The sequence below is a fragment of the Bubalus bubalis genome, chromosome 1 (assembly GCF_019923935.1).
Source record: "Bubalus bubalis isolate 160015118507 breed Murrah chromosome 1, NDDB_SH_1, whole genome shotgun sequence".
Taxonomy (NCBI): Eukaryota; Metazoa; Chordata; class Mammalia; order Artiodactyla; family Bovidae; genus Bubalus; species Bubalus bubalis.
This window is the reverse complement of record NC_059157.1, coordinates 102,040,624-102,058,501: the sequence shown is the minus strand read 5'-3', so window position 1 is coordinate 102,058,501 and position 17,878 is coordinate 102,040,624. Positions and strand designations below refer to the sequence as shown.

Genomic DNA, 17,878 nt, shown 5'->3' with positions numbered 1-17,878 from the left:
GATGATTTGGATCGAAGAACATTCTAGAGGATATTTTAAGATATTCATGCTTCATACTCTAGTTTTTCATTTCAGCCTTTTGGGTTTGTTAATGATGTGTAAGAAGTTGTGCATTTAAAGATTTGTCATCAAGTAGAAACATGTAATTCACTCAAGTTACTGAAGCTGAGTATACCGGCCATCAGTTCAGTTCAGCTGAATACATATGTACGGATCCTTGTGTCAGTTTGAGATCTTCAAGACTTAATTCCACAAATCAATTCGACTCAAAAGGTGGAGAATCACACAGGTGCCTTTCTGACCCTAGGAGTGACTATAGTGGCTCCTGATACCTCTCTCCTTCCCTACTTCCAGGGTATTCTTTTCATTGTGGGTGAGATCATAAGAGTGGAGGCCTAGAGGTGGGAAGAGTATAGGGAAACATACAACAGGAAGTAGTAACATACTTTCAATGAGATGAAATGAAGGCAAGGAAAGCAGAGGCAGGAGGGCAGAGGATATACAATGGGAAGCACTGGGTTTAATTCCCCAGGAGAGAGGGAGATAGTGATGTGATGGACCGTGCAGACAATGCATTAAAGACTGCAGCTGAGGTTAGGGAAAGAAGCAGAGGAAGAACTAGAACAGTGGGAGGTGAAAGGGGGTTATCAAAGTGACACACAAGTGGAAGCGCAGCGGGAAAGAAGTCTGTGTTAACACGTGTAAAGAGGAGGCTAGGATGATTCCAAGGTTTCCAGACTGGATTCTTGATCTTCACTGCTATTTCTTTTTGGTTTCCTGGTGGCTCAGAGGGTAAAGCGTCTGCCTTCAAGGCGGGAGACCTCAGTTCGATCCCTGGGTCGGGAAGATCCCCTGGAGAAGGAAATGGCAACCCGCTCCAGTACTCTTGCCTGGAGAATCCCGTGGACGGAGGAGCTTAGTAGGCTACAGCCCATGGGGTCCCAAAGAGTCGGACATGACTGAGTGATTTCACTTTCACATTTTGGTAAACAAAAAAGAAGTCTCAGGGAAATTATAAAATCACTGCCTTATGTTATTGTGGAAGCAAAACAGTCCCTAGAGCCCTAATGGCTCCATACACTTTATGCACATAAACAGAAAGAGAACTGGGCATGGAAAAGGGAAGAAGCCATTTGGGGCCCATCTGAGAGAAAAGACAACATGGGGACGTCTAAACGGGAAAGAAGTCAGTGTGCATTGAAACGTCTGGGCTTACTTTTCAATCCATAAATTTAGTCCCTCCAGAGCTCTTGTTATTTTTATCACCTGAAGTGTATATCATGCTATTGTCAATTAGAGAATGCCAGGAGTCACTTAGAGATCTTTGGAAGGCAGCATAGCAAGTCACAGTACATTTTTCCCTTGAGAAGTAAATTATTGGGAAAACTAATCTCAAGGATGATGTTTGCAAGTTTCTTGGTAGATTCTTTTTTTCTTTGGCACAATGCTGGTGTGCATTTTAAAAGATCATTTTCCAGCTCTATTTGTACCAAATAACATCATAGTGAGGTTAATTCTAACCAAACTGTAAGTCACCAATGGTGAGCTTCAGAGCACTGTGAAGGCCAGAACTGTAGGGATCTGGGTTTCAAGATAATGAAAACACACCCAGGGAGCAAAGTTTTAAAAAAAAAAACAAACAAATTAAAATGAAGCATCTGTTGTGTTGTGTGTACTGTTTTAGAGGACAGAGATTTAAAGTCTGACCTATATATATAAATTCAGTTTTCCAGGTAATTTACACCAAGAGTTTGGAGAATCCTTAAAAAATACAACATGGTACTTGTCATTTTATATTGCCATGCACAAACACTTCTCAGGATCATACAATACAGCAGGAATTAATCAAAAGGGGACTTCTAGAGCAAGTCACCAAAAAGCAGAAACCTTTTCATATTGCTGGGGAAAGGATGTAGATTGGCGTGGCACGCTGGCATGCTCACTCAGTTGTGTCCGACTCTGTGCAACCCCATGGACTGTACCCCACCAGGCTCCTCTGTTCACGGAATTCTCCAGGCCAGAATACTGGAGTGGGTTGCCATGCCCTTCTCCAGGGAATCTTCCTGACCCAGGGATAGAACATGCCTCTTCTGCATTGGCAGATGGATTCTTTTTTTTTTTAGACGGATTCTTTCTTTATCACTGAGCCACTGGGTACAGAAGCAAATTCAGAACAAGAATCTTAAAACTCAGGAGGGTTTAGGTTAAAATTTCCACCTTATGAAACAGTTTGAGTTTCTATCTTGTCCTACAGGGGCCTTAGAGCTGAGGAACTGGCTCTGGGAGCATATTTTGTCACAGACAGTGGTTGAAGACTGGTGTTTAAGCTCTCCCAGTGCATGGTGGTCCACAGGCCAGCCTCTTTCAGCACCGATGTTTATGGTATGGCAATGTTTTAAAGCAAGCACTGATGACATGTAATTGAATTCAGACACCAGCTTAGAGCAGTCTGTCAGAAGCAGTGCCATTGTCTGTGTGTGTGTGGTGGGGAGAACTGGGGGGGAGATTCTGTGGTGACGATAGGGCCTGAGGGAGGAAGCTTTAGAGGACTGAATAGGAAAAACGATGAAAACTAGTTCAGCCCCAAACTCCAAGCTTAAGAATGGAGAACAATGGACACAAAACCTTCCTCTTTTTCCACTAATCTCAACATGAAAACGTGATGGGGGGAGGGTAATTAGAAGCTTCAGGAACACACACTTCCTTGTCTAGCAATATTCTCATTTCAGAAACCCTGAAGCAGCCTGGTTTCCCCAGCCTCCGTTATCCAAACACCATCCTCAGTTAAACCCCCAGGCTTCTCAACTCTGCTTTTACAAACATACCCTCCTTTTTCACAATTATTTCCTCTCATCTCTAAATCCTCAACCTCTGGCATCTCTGCACACAAACCACACCTCTCCACACAACCCCACACCCATTGGCAAACACCTCCCCCTGCAGCATATATTCCCAGATGCTCTCTTCTTTAAAGAACCCCTCCCATCCAGCATCCCAAACCAGGAGCCTCCCCACTGTCTCAACACCAACCTGCATAGAACTTCACCTCCCACTCATACAACCCAGCTTCCTAAACTCTGTTCCTTTAAACTCTCCCACCACACCGAAGATTTTACATCTCAGTGCAGGAAAGAAAAAAACAAATTTTAATAAAATTAAAAACAAAAAAAACAAAAGCCTGGGAGTAGACATAGTGCCCTTATTGGTTCTTTGAAAACAAACAGAGTAGCAAATGGACTGTCATTCCTTGTTCCTTACACCATGTTCTTTATCATTTAAAGATCTGCTTCTTTGAACAAATAATTATTATCTACTAGATACATGTAGATAGGCTGATTATCTCCAAGGAGGGGATTTTTATCTCTCAAAAATCCAGAAAAGCAGTATCACAGGAATAAATGTATTTTAATGGCAGCATAAGGAGGATGTTTGGTTTCTGCAGACTGAGCCTGTCACAAAAGTAAATCTCATGTGTGCAGATGCAAACACACACTCACAGACACACAGAGACAGACACGCACGGCCCACATGCCTATAGCAGTCTAAAAGGCACAAAGGCTTTGTGACTGCCAGAGGAGGCTCTTCAGAATCCAGGCAAGCTGAGGCAACTTCAGAATTTGCCAGGTGTCGGGGTGATGCACAGCAGGCTGGGGAGAAAGGGAGGACCACCGGAATGCCAACAGGATCTCAGGACACTGATCACACAGTTTCTTTCTGGATTTCCCTGTTTTCCCTTTTGAATTTTTATTTTATTATGTTTTGAAAAACATCTAAAAGAAGAGGTAAGGGAGACCATTAAAGAAAGAACAAAAGTATCAGATGATGCCACAGGGAGGAAGGAAGCACAGAAGGGAGTGGAGAGTGATGAGGGGATGGGAGAGGCAATGAGAGATGGAAGAAGGGATGACAAAAAGTAAAACAAACAAAAATGTTTCAGCTTCTTCCTATCACAATAAAGCAGTCTAACCCCACGATGGCTTTCCAAGTGGCTCAGTGGTAAAGAATCCGCCTGCCAATGCAGGAGACAAAAGAGACGTGAGTTTGATCCCTGAGTCGGGAAGATCCCCTGCAGTATAAAATGGCAATCCACTCCAGTATTCTTACCTGGGAAATCCCATGGACAAAGGAGCCTGGCAGGCTGCAGGGGTTGCAAAGAGTCAGACACATCTGAGCAACTGAGCACAACAAGCTAGCACACAAACCCCATGCTACCATTCCTTTCCGTCATTTCTAGCCTACTGACATCGAAGCTCTATCAAAAAACATTCTACATGGTATCCAGTGGTTCCTAACGGTAACCACAGTCAATAGCAATAACCATATTTAAATGAAGATCTGTATCCCCTGTGATCAGAAGTGACTTTTTACAAAGTCCAGATTGTTTTATATTAGGAATTATCAAGAATCTTTGAGGACTCATTAAAGAAAGTAAAACATCGATTATAGAGATTTTAAATAATTTTGTGCTAGTCCCTTGAATAAAACTTGTCTGTATGAACTTGAAAATATTCTTTAACTATCCTAGAAATTTGGCACCATATTTCCTACAATAACTCTTCAGCCAATGAGGCAGGCAGGGGAGGAAGGACAAAAAACAGGAACAACCTCAAAAATCAACTGGGTCATTCAAATTCCCTTCCTACCTGCAAAATTCCTGATTTTTACCTAAATATGCCAGACGTGACTTTTACCAGTTGGACTCACATTTGCGTCTATATCATTATTAAAGCAGTTTTGGGCTTCCCTGGTGGCTCAGATGGTAAAGAACCTGCCTGCAATGCAGGAGACCCAGGTTCGATCTCTGGGTTGGGAAGATCCCCTGGAGGAGGGCAGGGCAACCCACTCTAGTATTGTTGCCTGGAGAAGCCCATGGACAGAGGAGCCGGCGGGCTACGGTCCATGGGATCACAAAGAGTCAGACATGACTGAGTGACTAACACTTTACTTTCAAAGCAGTTTTAGCAATGTCTGAAAAAGACACAATATTAATGTAATAAGTATATATATGAATATATATATCTTAAAAATTAAGTTTAACACAGTGCTATGGTAGGAAAGTTCTCAAATTAAAAGCATGCTGTCTCAATTATAGAAAATAAAAAGAACAGAGGAATATGAAACACACCATAGAGATGTTATCACTTAAATCTAAAACATGGGAAGTCTACAGAAAAATAACCAATGTCTTCAAGCAGCAAATGGTAAGAAAAGAAAAAGAAGAGAGGGAACTGTTCTAGATTAAGAGACCCAGGAGACACGTTATTAAGTTGCTAAGTTGTATCCAATTCTTTTGCAACCCCATGGACTGTAGCCCACCTGGCTCCTCTGTCCCTGGGATTTCCCAAGGAAGAATACTGGAGTGGGTTGCCATTTCCTTCTCCAAGGGAATCTTCCCAACCCAGGGATCAAACCTGCATCCCCTGAATTGCAGGCAGATTTTCTACTGCTGAGCCACCAGGGAAGCCCAGGAGACATACCAATTAACAATTAAATACAATGCACAGGCTGTGTTTGGATCTTGTCTTGAAAATCCAACTATTAAATGAAAAATGTATGTGACAATCAGAGAATCTGAACACTGGAAAAAATATTTTAATTACTGGCTTTTTTTTTAAGGTGTAATAATGATATTGTTGGACTTTTTAAAAATCCTAAACTCTTAGATTTACATTTTTATGAATAAAATACTACAGTATTTCGAATTCGCTTGATAACAATCTATGTTTTGGGGAAGTAAGGTCTACAGATGAAACAAGATTATCGTATGTACATAACTTGAAACTGAATGATGGGTACTTGGGATTTCACTGTATTATTCTTCTAATTTTTATGTACATTTACAATTTTCCATAACAAAATATTTAAAAAGTACAAGATGCATGCATTCTAAAAATAAAATATGAATAAAAATATACGAATATATACTGACTTAAAAATTATAGTGGCTCACTTTACAAAGAGGGATGTGTTTATACCAGTGGCTCCTGGCTGATTTTTTAAAGAGCACGAAATACTAACCCTCTATCATGTTGAATTAAGCTCCTAAAAGCTTATTTTTAAAAATTAACTTGAAGAAATTTAAAAGGAAATGCACTGTCTAAATTACAAGTATTAGATCACTATATTTAGAATACTTGCAAGATAATGAATGGTAGGTAGTGGTATCTAAATTTCATTACCATGTGTATTCAAATAAAATCCATCCCTTCAGAAAGTTAAAATAGAAACACAAAAACTGCCATACCTGTGATATCTTGAAGACTTTCAGCCTCAAAAACATTAAAACAAACACACACACACTTTATAAATTCTTAAATTATGTGATGGCTTCTCTGAAAGTGGGAGAGTTCTTTGGGTTGGAAATTAAAAACCCATATTTTCAGGGTTCTTTATAGAATCCTAAGATAGCTTCAGTTGAAGAAAAAGGCTTCTAAAATTTTCCCAAATAAAGTAAATGTTTCCAGATGTTTTTTACTCCTCATCATCAGCATAATTCATCCCCTGGTTTAGGTGATTCTGATTGTAGCCTCTGAAGAATCCTCCCGCATCATGTGACCACCATAGTGAAGACAAAGCCAAGAAGCAGAGTCCCAGAATAACTAAGTTGGAGGTCTTGAATGTCTAGGTTTCCCAGGTGGCAAAGTGGTAAAGAATCTGCCTGCAATGCAGGAGCTGCGGAAGACGGGGTTTTGATCCCTGGGTCGGGAAGATCCCCTGGAGGAGGGCATGGCAACCCACTCCAATATTCTTGCCTGGAGAAAACCCACAGACAGAGGAATCTGGCGGGTTACTGTCCATGGGGCTGTAGAGTCAGACACAACTGAGCACGTACTTCCTGGAATGTTAGTGAGCAGACATTCTGCACGTCTTACTTGCTGAGGCAAAGGGGCACTAGAGGAAAAAGCGTTCTTTAAAGCCAATTTTATCCAAGAAAAATTATTGACCCTGGGATCATATGGAGATAAAGATGTTCTCTCTTGACCCTGAAACCACCTCTCTAGGCTGGAATTGGAAGCTGAGAGTCTGTGGGATCAAACTCTGATCTCTACACCATCCTGTCCCAGTCCACACCAGCAATCAAAATAAATTCTTTTAAAAGTCAGCGTCTATTTTTCCAAAGTAACATTCACCAAACCCAAACACCCTAGGCTCCTCACTCCCTTACCCAATATTTATGACCTGGAAATAGTCAGGAACTCCTATGGACAAAGAAGCCTGGTGGACTACAGTCTATGGGGTCGCAAGAGTCAGACACAACTTAGTGACTAAACCACCACCAAGCAGGCTCAGGAAGGATGGAACAAACCCAAGTTGACCACATCACCCATGGTTATAATGTTTTCTCCTTTACCTAAAAAAATGGAGTGGTTAGGCTAAAAATACTATAAAGTAAGCAAAACAATAATGAAATCATCTCTTCATTACTTAACTGTGGATTATGCAAAGTGGGTGGTACAGACACTTAATTTTTTCCTTTCCTATTACCTACTTTTTAACCATTTATTTCAATGGAAGGAAAAGGAAAAAAGGACTTGAACTAGCAAAGGTCAATAAACAACTGACTACACTAAATTCAATCAATGCTGTTTTTTACATCTGCCCAAAAGACCTAATTAAGGAAATGGTTACTACATTAGGATGTCTTTTTATTGTAGTGGCCAATCTAGTGCAAAGAATACTGGATGGGCTGCCAGAAACACAAGTCAGGAGACTCATCCCTAGTCCTGGTTCTGCCAAAATAACCAAGAGAAGAAAGAGCCAGAGCAAGTCACTTGGCTTGTCTTCACCTTGTTTTAGCAGAGGTTTCCCCATATTTAAAATGGTGAGGGTGAACTAGATGTTTTTCTGTTCCAACCTTCTAGGTTCCCACAGGCACAGGTTAAATAACACAGGAGTGCCATTTATACAATGCAGGAAATGGAAATGACCGCAGAACACAAACACGTTTCGGTGATAAGGTGGCAGCTACCTAACTGGGAAAAGACTGCACTGGCAGTGTTGCCCATGACCTTCCAAGGGCATGGTAAATTATTTCAGCATCACATAGTGAGAACAAAAGGTCAGAGCCATGTTAGTGTAATATGATATGGGAATTTGATTCAGCATGATATATACGAAACATTTTGTCTACATTTCCATGGTTTGCAATTTCCTTACTAAATCTTAAGCTGTTTTTTGAAAACCTACTTCTGCAATGACGTAAGCAGTGTGGCAGCCAGACCTCACTTCCCAAGCCCCCTCTGACTATCGCTTGGCTGCAAAGCACAACTCAGGCTACATTTGAACTGGGCAAAAGAATGCAGAAGTCGGCTTTCCTTTGCTTTTACCTCCCTTTGTTTCAGCAATTTAGTGATCAAGAAACAAATCTAGGAGAAATCTTTTAACTTTTAGCTTTTTTCCCATTCCATATGCTAATTCCACAAGTATATCGCCATCTGGATTGATCATATGCTGCTTGCAAACAAAATACTCTAAGATAATCAACACTGATTTCCACTCAACTCTAGATTTGGCAGCAAGTCTTAGAAAAAGCTGACCCCACTTGAGGTAACAATTATTAAATATTGGAATGAACTAACTTTTCCTTCCCCTTAATTTGCAAAGTAAGGAAAAACAGATATTCTAATAAATCAACCCACTCACACTAAGCAAAACAAGTATCTTCTGTTAAAAAAAAAAAACCTCTCAACAAGTCTCCCTATAACTTAGCCTGTTGCTCTATGTCTTATTTATCTGTTTCTTTGTATGGAAAGCGTCTCCAGTCCCTAGCCTTTCCACTGAATCTCAACAAAATGATTTTTATACTTGGGTTTGTCCTATGGACCATTAGCTGCTATAAATAACAACCTTGCCTTTAAAGCAGATACAGCACAAAGCTTTTCATCAACATCTAAGAAACATTCCTAAATATCATGAAAATAACTGTGCAAATTAACTCCAGAAGAATTCGAATTCCTGGGTGGCAGAGACAAGTTCTGCCTTACTTATTTTGAAGGGGTGTGAAAACCTGAGCTACCCTTTTTGGTTTTACTCACTTTCAAAAGACAAGAAATCATATTAATCAAATGCCAATAAATATTTCCAGTTGAAATTATAAACAAAAATACACATTCATCTTCTGTCCCATCACCTGAAAAATAAGTAACAAGAATGACTAGATGAAAAATGATCATGAAAAGGATGCTATGCCCCTTTACTGCAACACCTGCAGAGAGCAGACCTCTTGAAAAAGTCATCACTTCTGAATCATTTCTAAATATACTACTACGTACTTGGCCTTGAGGCACACCCATGGGCTACTTGTTGAAACGATAAGAACTTAACGCAGTGAGGTTCAGAGCTCTTCCAGGAAAGGCACACTAAAGAATTCTCCTATATTGCCAGAACCTCCCAGATTTGAGGCGTATAACTACCCTGGCAGGACCACTCAGCACACAGAACTGAAACCCATAATTACAGGCCTAATGGGTAATCATAGCCATGTAAATGCAAGAGCTGCCATATGTGCACAGCTTTTCTGATCACCAAAAGCTCACTGAGATAACTCCTGTCTGTAAGCAGAACCATTTACAAAGACCATGCCTTTGAAACTCTCCCAGGAAGTGAACAAAAACTTTATGTTACTATCAATTTTTTCCCCATTAAGTAAACAGAAGGAACAGTAGAGACCAGGAGTGTACAAGAAAGCAACAATGAAAGAGGAGGTCTGGTTTGTAGGTTCTAGCAAACCAAGTGAATTTAAATAAGAGGATTTCTGAGATTCCTTTTACCCTCATTATTATTTTGCCCTATTTCCCCAGAGAAGTGCCATGCTTGAACTGTCTTCGGATTCCTAACCCAAGTTCTACACGAACATCACATTTATCTTAGATATCCACTCATCAGCTTATGAGTTTCCCCCACCACTTCATGCTCGTTTCCTAAAACATCAGGTATCATTTTTTAACACTGTATTCAGGAAGCCTCTCTCATTATCCCTTCTGTCCAAAACAACCCTATCCATTCAGGCCCTCTACTCTTAACCCAAAAGGCAGAGAGAGAAAAAAAAAATCTCAAATGTTCTGTTTTGTACCTGGATTCAAAAGCAACATCTGCTATGAGCTGTGGAGCCATCTGTTGCCCACTTGGCCATGGGAAGGACGGTGCAGGCCACAGACATGGAGTGTCACGGGCTGCACAATAGAATTATGCCCATCTTGGGGCTGACACACCCAAGCATATGCTCCACAGTCACCATGGCTAACAGTACCCTTCCCCCATCAAACAGTGTATTTCCTTATAGACAATGGTACTTCTAAATTCTCACAAAGGGTTGTCAGTTTTTTAAAAACTTTCATTTGCCTGAATATCAGTTTCTAAATTCTCTAATCCTGGGTTGCACCAAAAACTAACATCTGTCACTAATACATTTGAGACTTTATCAGTCACTATTTGGGGGCATCTCAGTTTTTGTGTCTATAAAACAAAAACGTTGAGTCCAGTGACCTCTGAGTCTCCTTGACACTGTAACACTTCCAAATTCTGTCATTTTAAGCCAGCTCGAACTCCGTGAACACAAGTTCCTTCACATCTATGGTATATTAAGACTCCTAATGCCAAGGTCAAAAGAATCTACTGCAGACACAAAGGTCTCTTTGGGTTGAGCAAGAACACAGTTTCTTGAAGACCCAAATTAGATTAAGATCCTTAACCTTGTTAACATATGCCCTCAAGGTACTCGCCTAATGAAGAGTTTGGGGCTCAATAATTTATTGTTTGTGTGTCCTGGACATTATAGGATATTACCCAGCATCTGAGGCCTCTACCCACTAGAGGCCAGTCAAAGTTGGCCATTGGGGTTGTCCCCAAACCCCAGTTGAGACAACCAAAAATGTCTCCAGTCATTGGTCAATAACCCCTGGGGAGCAAACACCCCTCTCACTCCAACGCCTCCATTTAGAACTGCTGCTGTTGTATATACCAGAGCTTTATAATAAAGCACATCATTTGAAAGTATTTTTGTTTCAAATAGATGACATTTACACATTTAATACATGCATCAAGGCTTAACAGATAGTCAGATTTATAAAGCACATGTATTCCACTTGGAAGATGTACAAAAGCACTGTCTTTCCAAGTTATTCATAGAACCAACCACCTTCCTACTAAGGGTTGAGAATTAGCATGCAAAGTCATAACCACAACTGCTCTTTCAAAGTGTTCAAAAGCATTCATGCTTTTCACAGTAACTCTTCTAGTGCACTCCACAGTCAACCCTTGCATACAGCACAGACCTCAAAACAGGGTTTGGAGGAAACAGCAAAATCGAGTGGTGGGTTTAATCACTTCAGCTTTTTCTTCCCTTTCTTGCGCAAAAGCCAGTAAATAAAATATTTCTGAAAAGATTGTTAAACAGTTCCAGCTTTGGTGCAGGGGTCTTTAAGAAAGGAGGCAGGAGGTAGCCAGCTCTCAGACCAATTTCCCAAGTGTCTTTTCCTCCCTCACTTCAAATGGGGATCCAAGAGGCCACCCCTTAAATCCAGTCCTCAGCCCAAAAGGACAGCAGCTGGCAGCAGCATGAAACAGATTGAAGGCTGCAAACTGACTGAAATGATGACTGCTAGCCAAACATCTCATTTTTCCATTTGTGAAAGGCTGGGATTTGCAAACCTCTGGGTCTCAGGAGGTGAAGGCTACAGTACTCAACTAAGCAAAACCTCGACTCCCCCTCACTTTTAAAGGAAATCCCAGTTGTGAACTTTCAGGGACTTTACAGAGTTTCTCAAGGACATATGTTTAAATTTCCACAGCGTATATGTAAGACAAAAACAATTTTTAAAAAATCTTTTAATAACCTAAGTCCAGGAAATGAAAAGGGTATCATGAATAGACACAACTGTTACTTTTCAGAGAACCTTAGCTCTTTATTCAAACAAATATTTACACAATTGAGGGCAATGGTACCAGGGATATAGCCATTCTGTTAAAACAGTGGGCAACTCTAAAGATTTATTTATCCCAAATCAGACTACTCTGTTGCTATCCTACCAGGAACGAAGAATTCAAGTGCTCCCAGGGCAAAAGTTTAACTAACCCTCTGAAATTGTGAACTTCATTTAGACCTCACCCAGCTGAATTCAGATGTTAGAATCCTGGAGACAAATCCAAGGGCTTGTTAAGCCAAACTACGAAGCTAAAAGTTACAAGTCCAATACTTGAAAATTAATATCTGTAATTAACACATTCATATAATGCAGGGAAATGTGACTGACATATATTTACCCTAAAAGCAAGCCACATTTTTATGCCTCTTCTCTTCGTTCCACTCCCAGCTGCGTCTGGCTGTGACTAGCCATGCATTCTAGAATTCTTGAGAGCAACTTGAGAGCAGGAGAAGGAAGATTTCTAGGGAAGACAGCAGGGCAGGCGAGAGGACTTCCAGCCGCGGGCAAGCGGACCAACAAAAAGCCAGCGGGCGCAGTTCCTGCTTGTACGTGAGAAAGGTAGATGGGTAGCAGGTTCGACTTCTGAAGCGCTTTCAAACAGGAAGCCCCAACTTTGGAAGGGACAGCCTGTCAGCCTTTTAATTTCCTGGCGGTGGCGGGAGTTAGCCAGGTCCTCGGCGCTTTAGTTAAGAGATGACTGTTGAAGCTGTTATTCAGTACACCAGCAAACATTTCAGCTGCGCCTTGGCGGTGCCGGGCTCGGGTGAAACGGGTTCAAAGCATTCCCTACTTCCAGGCGCTATCTCTAGGGGTGCGGAGGCCACCATACCATACATTTGGGGGGAAACCACGGCCAAACAGGCATTAAGACTCTAGAAGGTTTAAACTCGCGAACCCCAGTTTCGAAATAAAGTGAACCAGAAGGACAGCTAGCTAGATATTTGGGGGAGGGGGTCTTTTCTGAATTGCTCGACCACACCATCCAGCAGCGGACCTTCTCTTTTCTCCGCCCCCGGCGACAAAGCAACTCTATCGCGATCCCTCTCTCCGGGAGTATCCAGACGTCTCTGCCAAAGTTGCCTTGGGTCTCCCCAAATCCCGCCCGTTCCCTACGATCGCTCTGTGAGCCGCTCTTCCACCTCCTCACTCCCTCCCGAGGATCCTCTCTACCGAAGTCCACCCATTCTTGGGGTTCAAAGCTGCGCAGCCCAGCCTGGGCTTTTGTCCCTGCAGCTTGCAAGAGAAGCAAGAAACTCTGCGTCTCCGGCACCTACTCACCGTCTCATCTTCCCTCCGAGCTGCCGCTCTCCACCGGCCCCGCCGCCGGCGCTTGGCCCCCGCCTCCCTCCCACCCTCCCTCCGGCCCCGACCCCCGGGCCCAGCCGCCGCCGCCGCCCCAGCCGCAGCGGTCCGGCCACTCTGGACTCGCCGAGCGCAGTCAGCGCGCCCCTCCTGGCCCGGGCGGCCACTGCCTCCTCTCCGCCCCCAACCCTCGGCCGCGCAAATGGGCGGCGACCAACTCGGCGGCGGGGGAGGCAGCGCCCCCGGGGACCCGCTGGAAGGCTAGAAGCCGGCGAGGCCCCCTCCAGCCCGCCGGCCGCCGCCCCCTCCTCACCTGGCGGGTCGGCGCGGCCCAGTGTCCGCGGCTCGAGAGAGGAAGCGCGCTGCGGGCACCCAGCCGCTGGGTGCAGTCCCCCTCGGGCCGCGGTGGTGGGCTCCGCGCCACTCAGTCCCGCACCCCGGCCCCCTTCGAGCGCGCCGCGGCGGGCACCTAGGGTCTCGGAGCAGTGAAGTGGACGAAGGTGCCTGGCAATTGGCAGTCAGGGCTTTTACTGCTGCGGGAGGGGTCTGGCCCCATCGGAGGGCGCCAGCTTCGAGGAGCCGCGTGTAAAGCCGCGGTGGAGACTGTGTGGCAGGCTTTCCAAAGGAGCTGGAAGAGGGGCGGGAGGGTGCACGTCCTCCAGCTAAGATCTCCTCACGCAGCGGGGAAGTTTCTACTGGGAAACTCCAGGTGACCGCGCCTCCTCCCGACAGTTCGCCCGCGGGCAGGTACCTGATGCGTCAGAAAAGCAGTTCTGCAAAGCTGTTGGGGCACCGACTCAGCTGAGGATTTTAAACTAACTGTGCTGATTTCCTTTCGGTTCTTTCTCTCCAAAGTTTCTACATTTTCCAGCGTGTTTTTCTCAGTTGCTGCAACCAATGAAAACAATGCTGATATGAATGGAGAGTGCGTTCGCGGAAGGTGACCAATTGGACTTAGGGCGTCCTTAGTCCATCTCTCCAAGGGGGCCTGTGAACCTCTGGCAAGTTCTGGGTGATTCTTTGGCTTACAATGAGAAAGGTCATCAGTCCTGGAGAAGCTCACAATAGCAAGAAAGAGCGCAATAAAGTGCAAACTCATTTCTGGTCAGTATTGCTTTGATTGGGCAAGTTGTTTCAACTCCTAGCAACAATGTCATGTACACCAGGGGTCCCCTAACACCCAGGATCTAATGCCTGATGATCTGAGGTGGAGCTGATGTAATAATAATAGAAATATGAAGTGCACAATAAATGTAATGCCCTTAAATCATCCGGAAACCATCCTCTCCCCTCCCCATCTGTGGAAAAATTGTCTTCCATGAAACAATTTTGTTTGAAAAAATTGCAAACAATTTTCAAACTGGTCCCTGGTGCCAAAAAGGTTGGGGAACACTGATATACAATATAGTAACAATGATAACTGACATTGTAGGATGGTTAAGAAGCTTCTGGATAATGTATACAAAGTTCCTGACGCCGTGAGTGGCACTCAGGCACTCAACAAATAGCTTATTTATAACGCACTTTTCATTTTTGCAAGTAAAGTCTGACTTCTAATTTACAGGAGAGGTCACCTCTGAGCTCCTTGGTGTTCTATAGGCATTATTTTTCCCTGCCCTGGCTCTTTCTCCCACAGAAACATAAAAAAACCAATAGGACACTTAAATGGCCCAGCAGTTTCCCCCTATTAGATCATCCCATCCCTATAAAAACATGTTCTTGCTCCCATCTTAAAAACAAAAAACTCTTGAATCCACTTCCTCCTCCTGCCACTTACCCTCCCTTTTTTCCCCTTCTCAGCCACAGCTAAAGAAAAGCCACCTCCAAGTTTTTTCTTCCCATTTATTCCAATCAGGCTTTTGCTTCTACTATGTCCGGTAGAACTCTTTCTATCAAGATCAGGCTCCTAAATTGGATGCTTTCTCAGGTCTTATCTCATTTGAACTATCAGCAGAAATTAACAGTTGCACACATGTTTCCCCCTGTAAACTTTATTTGGACTTCCACAACTTCTTCATCTTTTTTTTCCTCCTAACTCCACTGTTGGTTCTTTCTCAGTCTCCCTTGCTGGTCCCTTCTCTTCTCCCAGTGTCCAGAGTCCCCAGAATTCAGACTTTGGACCTCTTGTCTATTTACACTCACTCCCTGGGTTATCTCATCTTGTATCCTGGCACTATAGATTACGTGTGTGGTGATGACTCCCAAATTTTACCTCCAACCTGAACATCCCCCCTGAACTCCAGGCTACTGCCCACTTAGATGCCTACTAGGCTTCTCCCACCTAACATTCTTGACTCTGAAATTCTGAAATTCTTTCCTCTGTCCCCCAACCACTCTGTCTGAATTGAAATCTTCCTCACATCAGGCCCAAAATCTGGGTGTCATCCTTGACTTTTCTATTTCTATCACCTTTCGAATCCAATCCATCAGGAGAAAAAAAAAATCATCTCTACTTTCAAAATAAATCCAAAATTCAATTACTTACTACCTCCATGACTGAGCAACTAACACACACACACACACACACCACTGTTACTAGCACCCTAATCTACCATCATGTCTTGATTTTATCCTTGACTTCTTTCTACTTTTGCCCTCATGCAGGCAGCCTTCAATACAGCCAGAAGATATCAGCAAGGTACAAGAGTTAATGAAATGTGAAATGCAGACTCCAACATCTTAAAATGTATAGGAGGCACTCAAAATTTAGCATATTATAATTGTAATAATTGTTCTTATCAGAATTTTTTAGTTATGATGATATTTTTAAAAATAGAAAAAAAAAGATATGAGCTCTTTCCTTCTACTTTTTCCATTTCCTGGGTTCTTTAAAACAAAGTCCCCTATTTAATCATAAACCCAGACACACCTCCTCTTGTCTGCCATTCCCTATTGTCCACCAGGGATATTGTGTTGTAAACAGGAGCACTTCCTTCCCTTTCCCTTCTCTAGGATCTGTAGTGGTTAATAGTATCTGATGGTACTTTTCAAAGGTGAAGTGTGGCATACAGAGATGTAATTAATTATTTATGGATTATTTCATTTGCAGTTAGTTTTCATTAGCATAGACTGGTTGGACTTGATTAGCTCATGTCCTGAATCTATACTGTTTTTCCTTCTGCATAGCCCAACAAATCTTTGAAGCTACCAACTTGGCCATGATTTGGCCAGTGGAGCAACTGTTTGAAGTGAAATTATCTTTAATATTATGCCTATGTAAAGAATCAAGGTTTTATTTGCAGAGTGCAGTGGAATGATCATTGATTTTGGAATCATGAAGATCTGGGTTTAATCCCTGACTCAGCCCCTTTACCAGTCAGATAATTGGAGTGTGTTATTTACCTTCATTGAGAAACAAGTTTGTTTTCTGAAAAAATGGGATAAATAACACCCAACTCATATGTTTATGAATTAATGTGATAATGTAGCTATCATTCCTTGTACAGCAGAAAGCACAGAGATTACTCAAAAGTGGTTTCTTTATATTATTATTATTCTTTTTAAATGAAAATAGTATATATTTAAGGTGGACAACAGGCATATTTTATGGACATACATGTAGTGAAATGATTGCTATAGTCAAGCTAATTAACACACCTTCTCACATAGTTAATTTAACTTTTGTATGTAAATGAGAACAGTGTAAATCTGATCTCACCAAATGCCCTATATTTAACAAGGTATCATGCTATTACATTAGATCATCATACTTATTTATCATTTAACAACTTTGTACCTTTTGATGAACATCACCCATTTCCCTCATCTCTTTTCCCCTGGTAACCACCTTTCCACACTCAGCTTCTATGTAATCCACGTTTTTAGGTTCCACATTAAGTGAGGTCGTGAAGATTTTTCTCTTTCTGTGCCTGGTTTATTTCACTTAGCAGAATGTCCTCATCAAAAGAATAGTTTCCAACCACATTTGCCCTTCTCCTTTGTCAGTGACATCAGCCATCATTCTGTACTGTCTTATTGAAGTTGAGTTCATAAATTCCTTTTAGAATTTAGTATTAGGATAAATTTTCTCTCAAAAAAGCTATGTACTTTCATTTCTTAGAAAAGTTATCTTCATCTATTTTCACATTAGATTTGCAGTCATTGTTAAGGAAAACTATACAAACCAGTGTTTTGCTTTGTATCCTGGTTGTAAGAAGCACAGTGTCACATTTACTATTAAATTATTGTACTATTATAAATTACAATTTTTAATATTTAGTAGTACAGTTTGATGTATTATATTATAATGAACGGACTTTCCAGGTGGCTCAGTGGTAAAGAATCTGCCTGCCGATGCAGGAGACCCAAGAGACAAGGGTTCAATCCCTGGGTTGGGAAGATCCTCTGGAGTAGGAAATGGCAACCTGCTCCAGTATTCTTGCCTGGAAAATTCCATGGGCAGAAGAGCCTGGTGGGCTACAATCCATGGGGTTGCAAAGAGTCAAAGATGATTTAATGACTAAGCACACACACACATATCATAATGCATAATGTAATATAGTTGTACTACTATAAATTAAGTTGTTAAGTTATTGTATCAAAGATTTTTGCCTCCTACTCTTTTTCATGTGTTTAATGTATTCATATTCCAATGACCTTATTGGATACTTGGATTTTACTCTACACTCTAATATATATGGATATTCAAATAT

The 17,878-nt window shown here is 42.1% G+C and overlaps 1 protein-coding gene across 12 annotated transcripts in view; it reads right to left on the bottom strand.

Annotated features, from left to right (window-relative positions):
- The window catches only part of PHLDB2 (pleckstrin homology like domain family B member 2), a 244,882-nt gene that overhangs the window by 101,636 nt on the left and 125,368 nt on the right, over window positions 1-17,878 (bottom strand). The window contains exon 1 of one of the 12 annotated variants that reach the window (XM_045165471.1): window positions 13,978-14,223. The exons of 9 other annotated variants lie outside the window; for them this stretch is intronic. The gene's annotated coding sequence lies outside the window, so the exon portion shown is untranslated. Of the gene's footprint in view, window positions 1-13,202; window positions 13,355-13,539; window positions 13,939-13,977; window positions 14,224-17,878 lie in introns of those variants that run through there. 2 more of the 12 variants (XM_045165467.1, XM_045165466.1) reach the window with 2 other exon arrangements.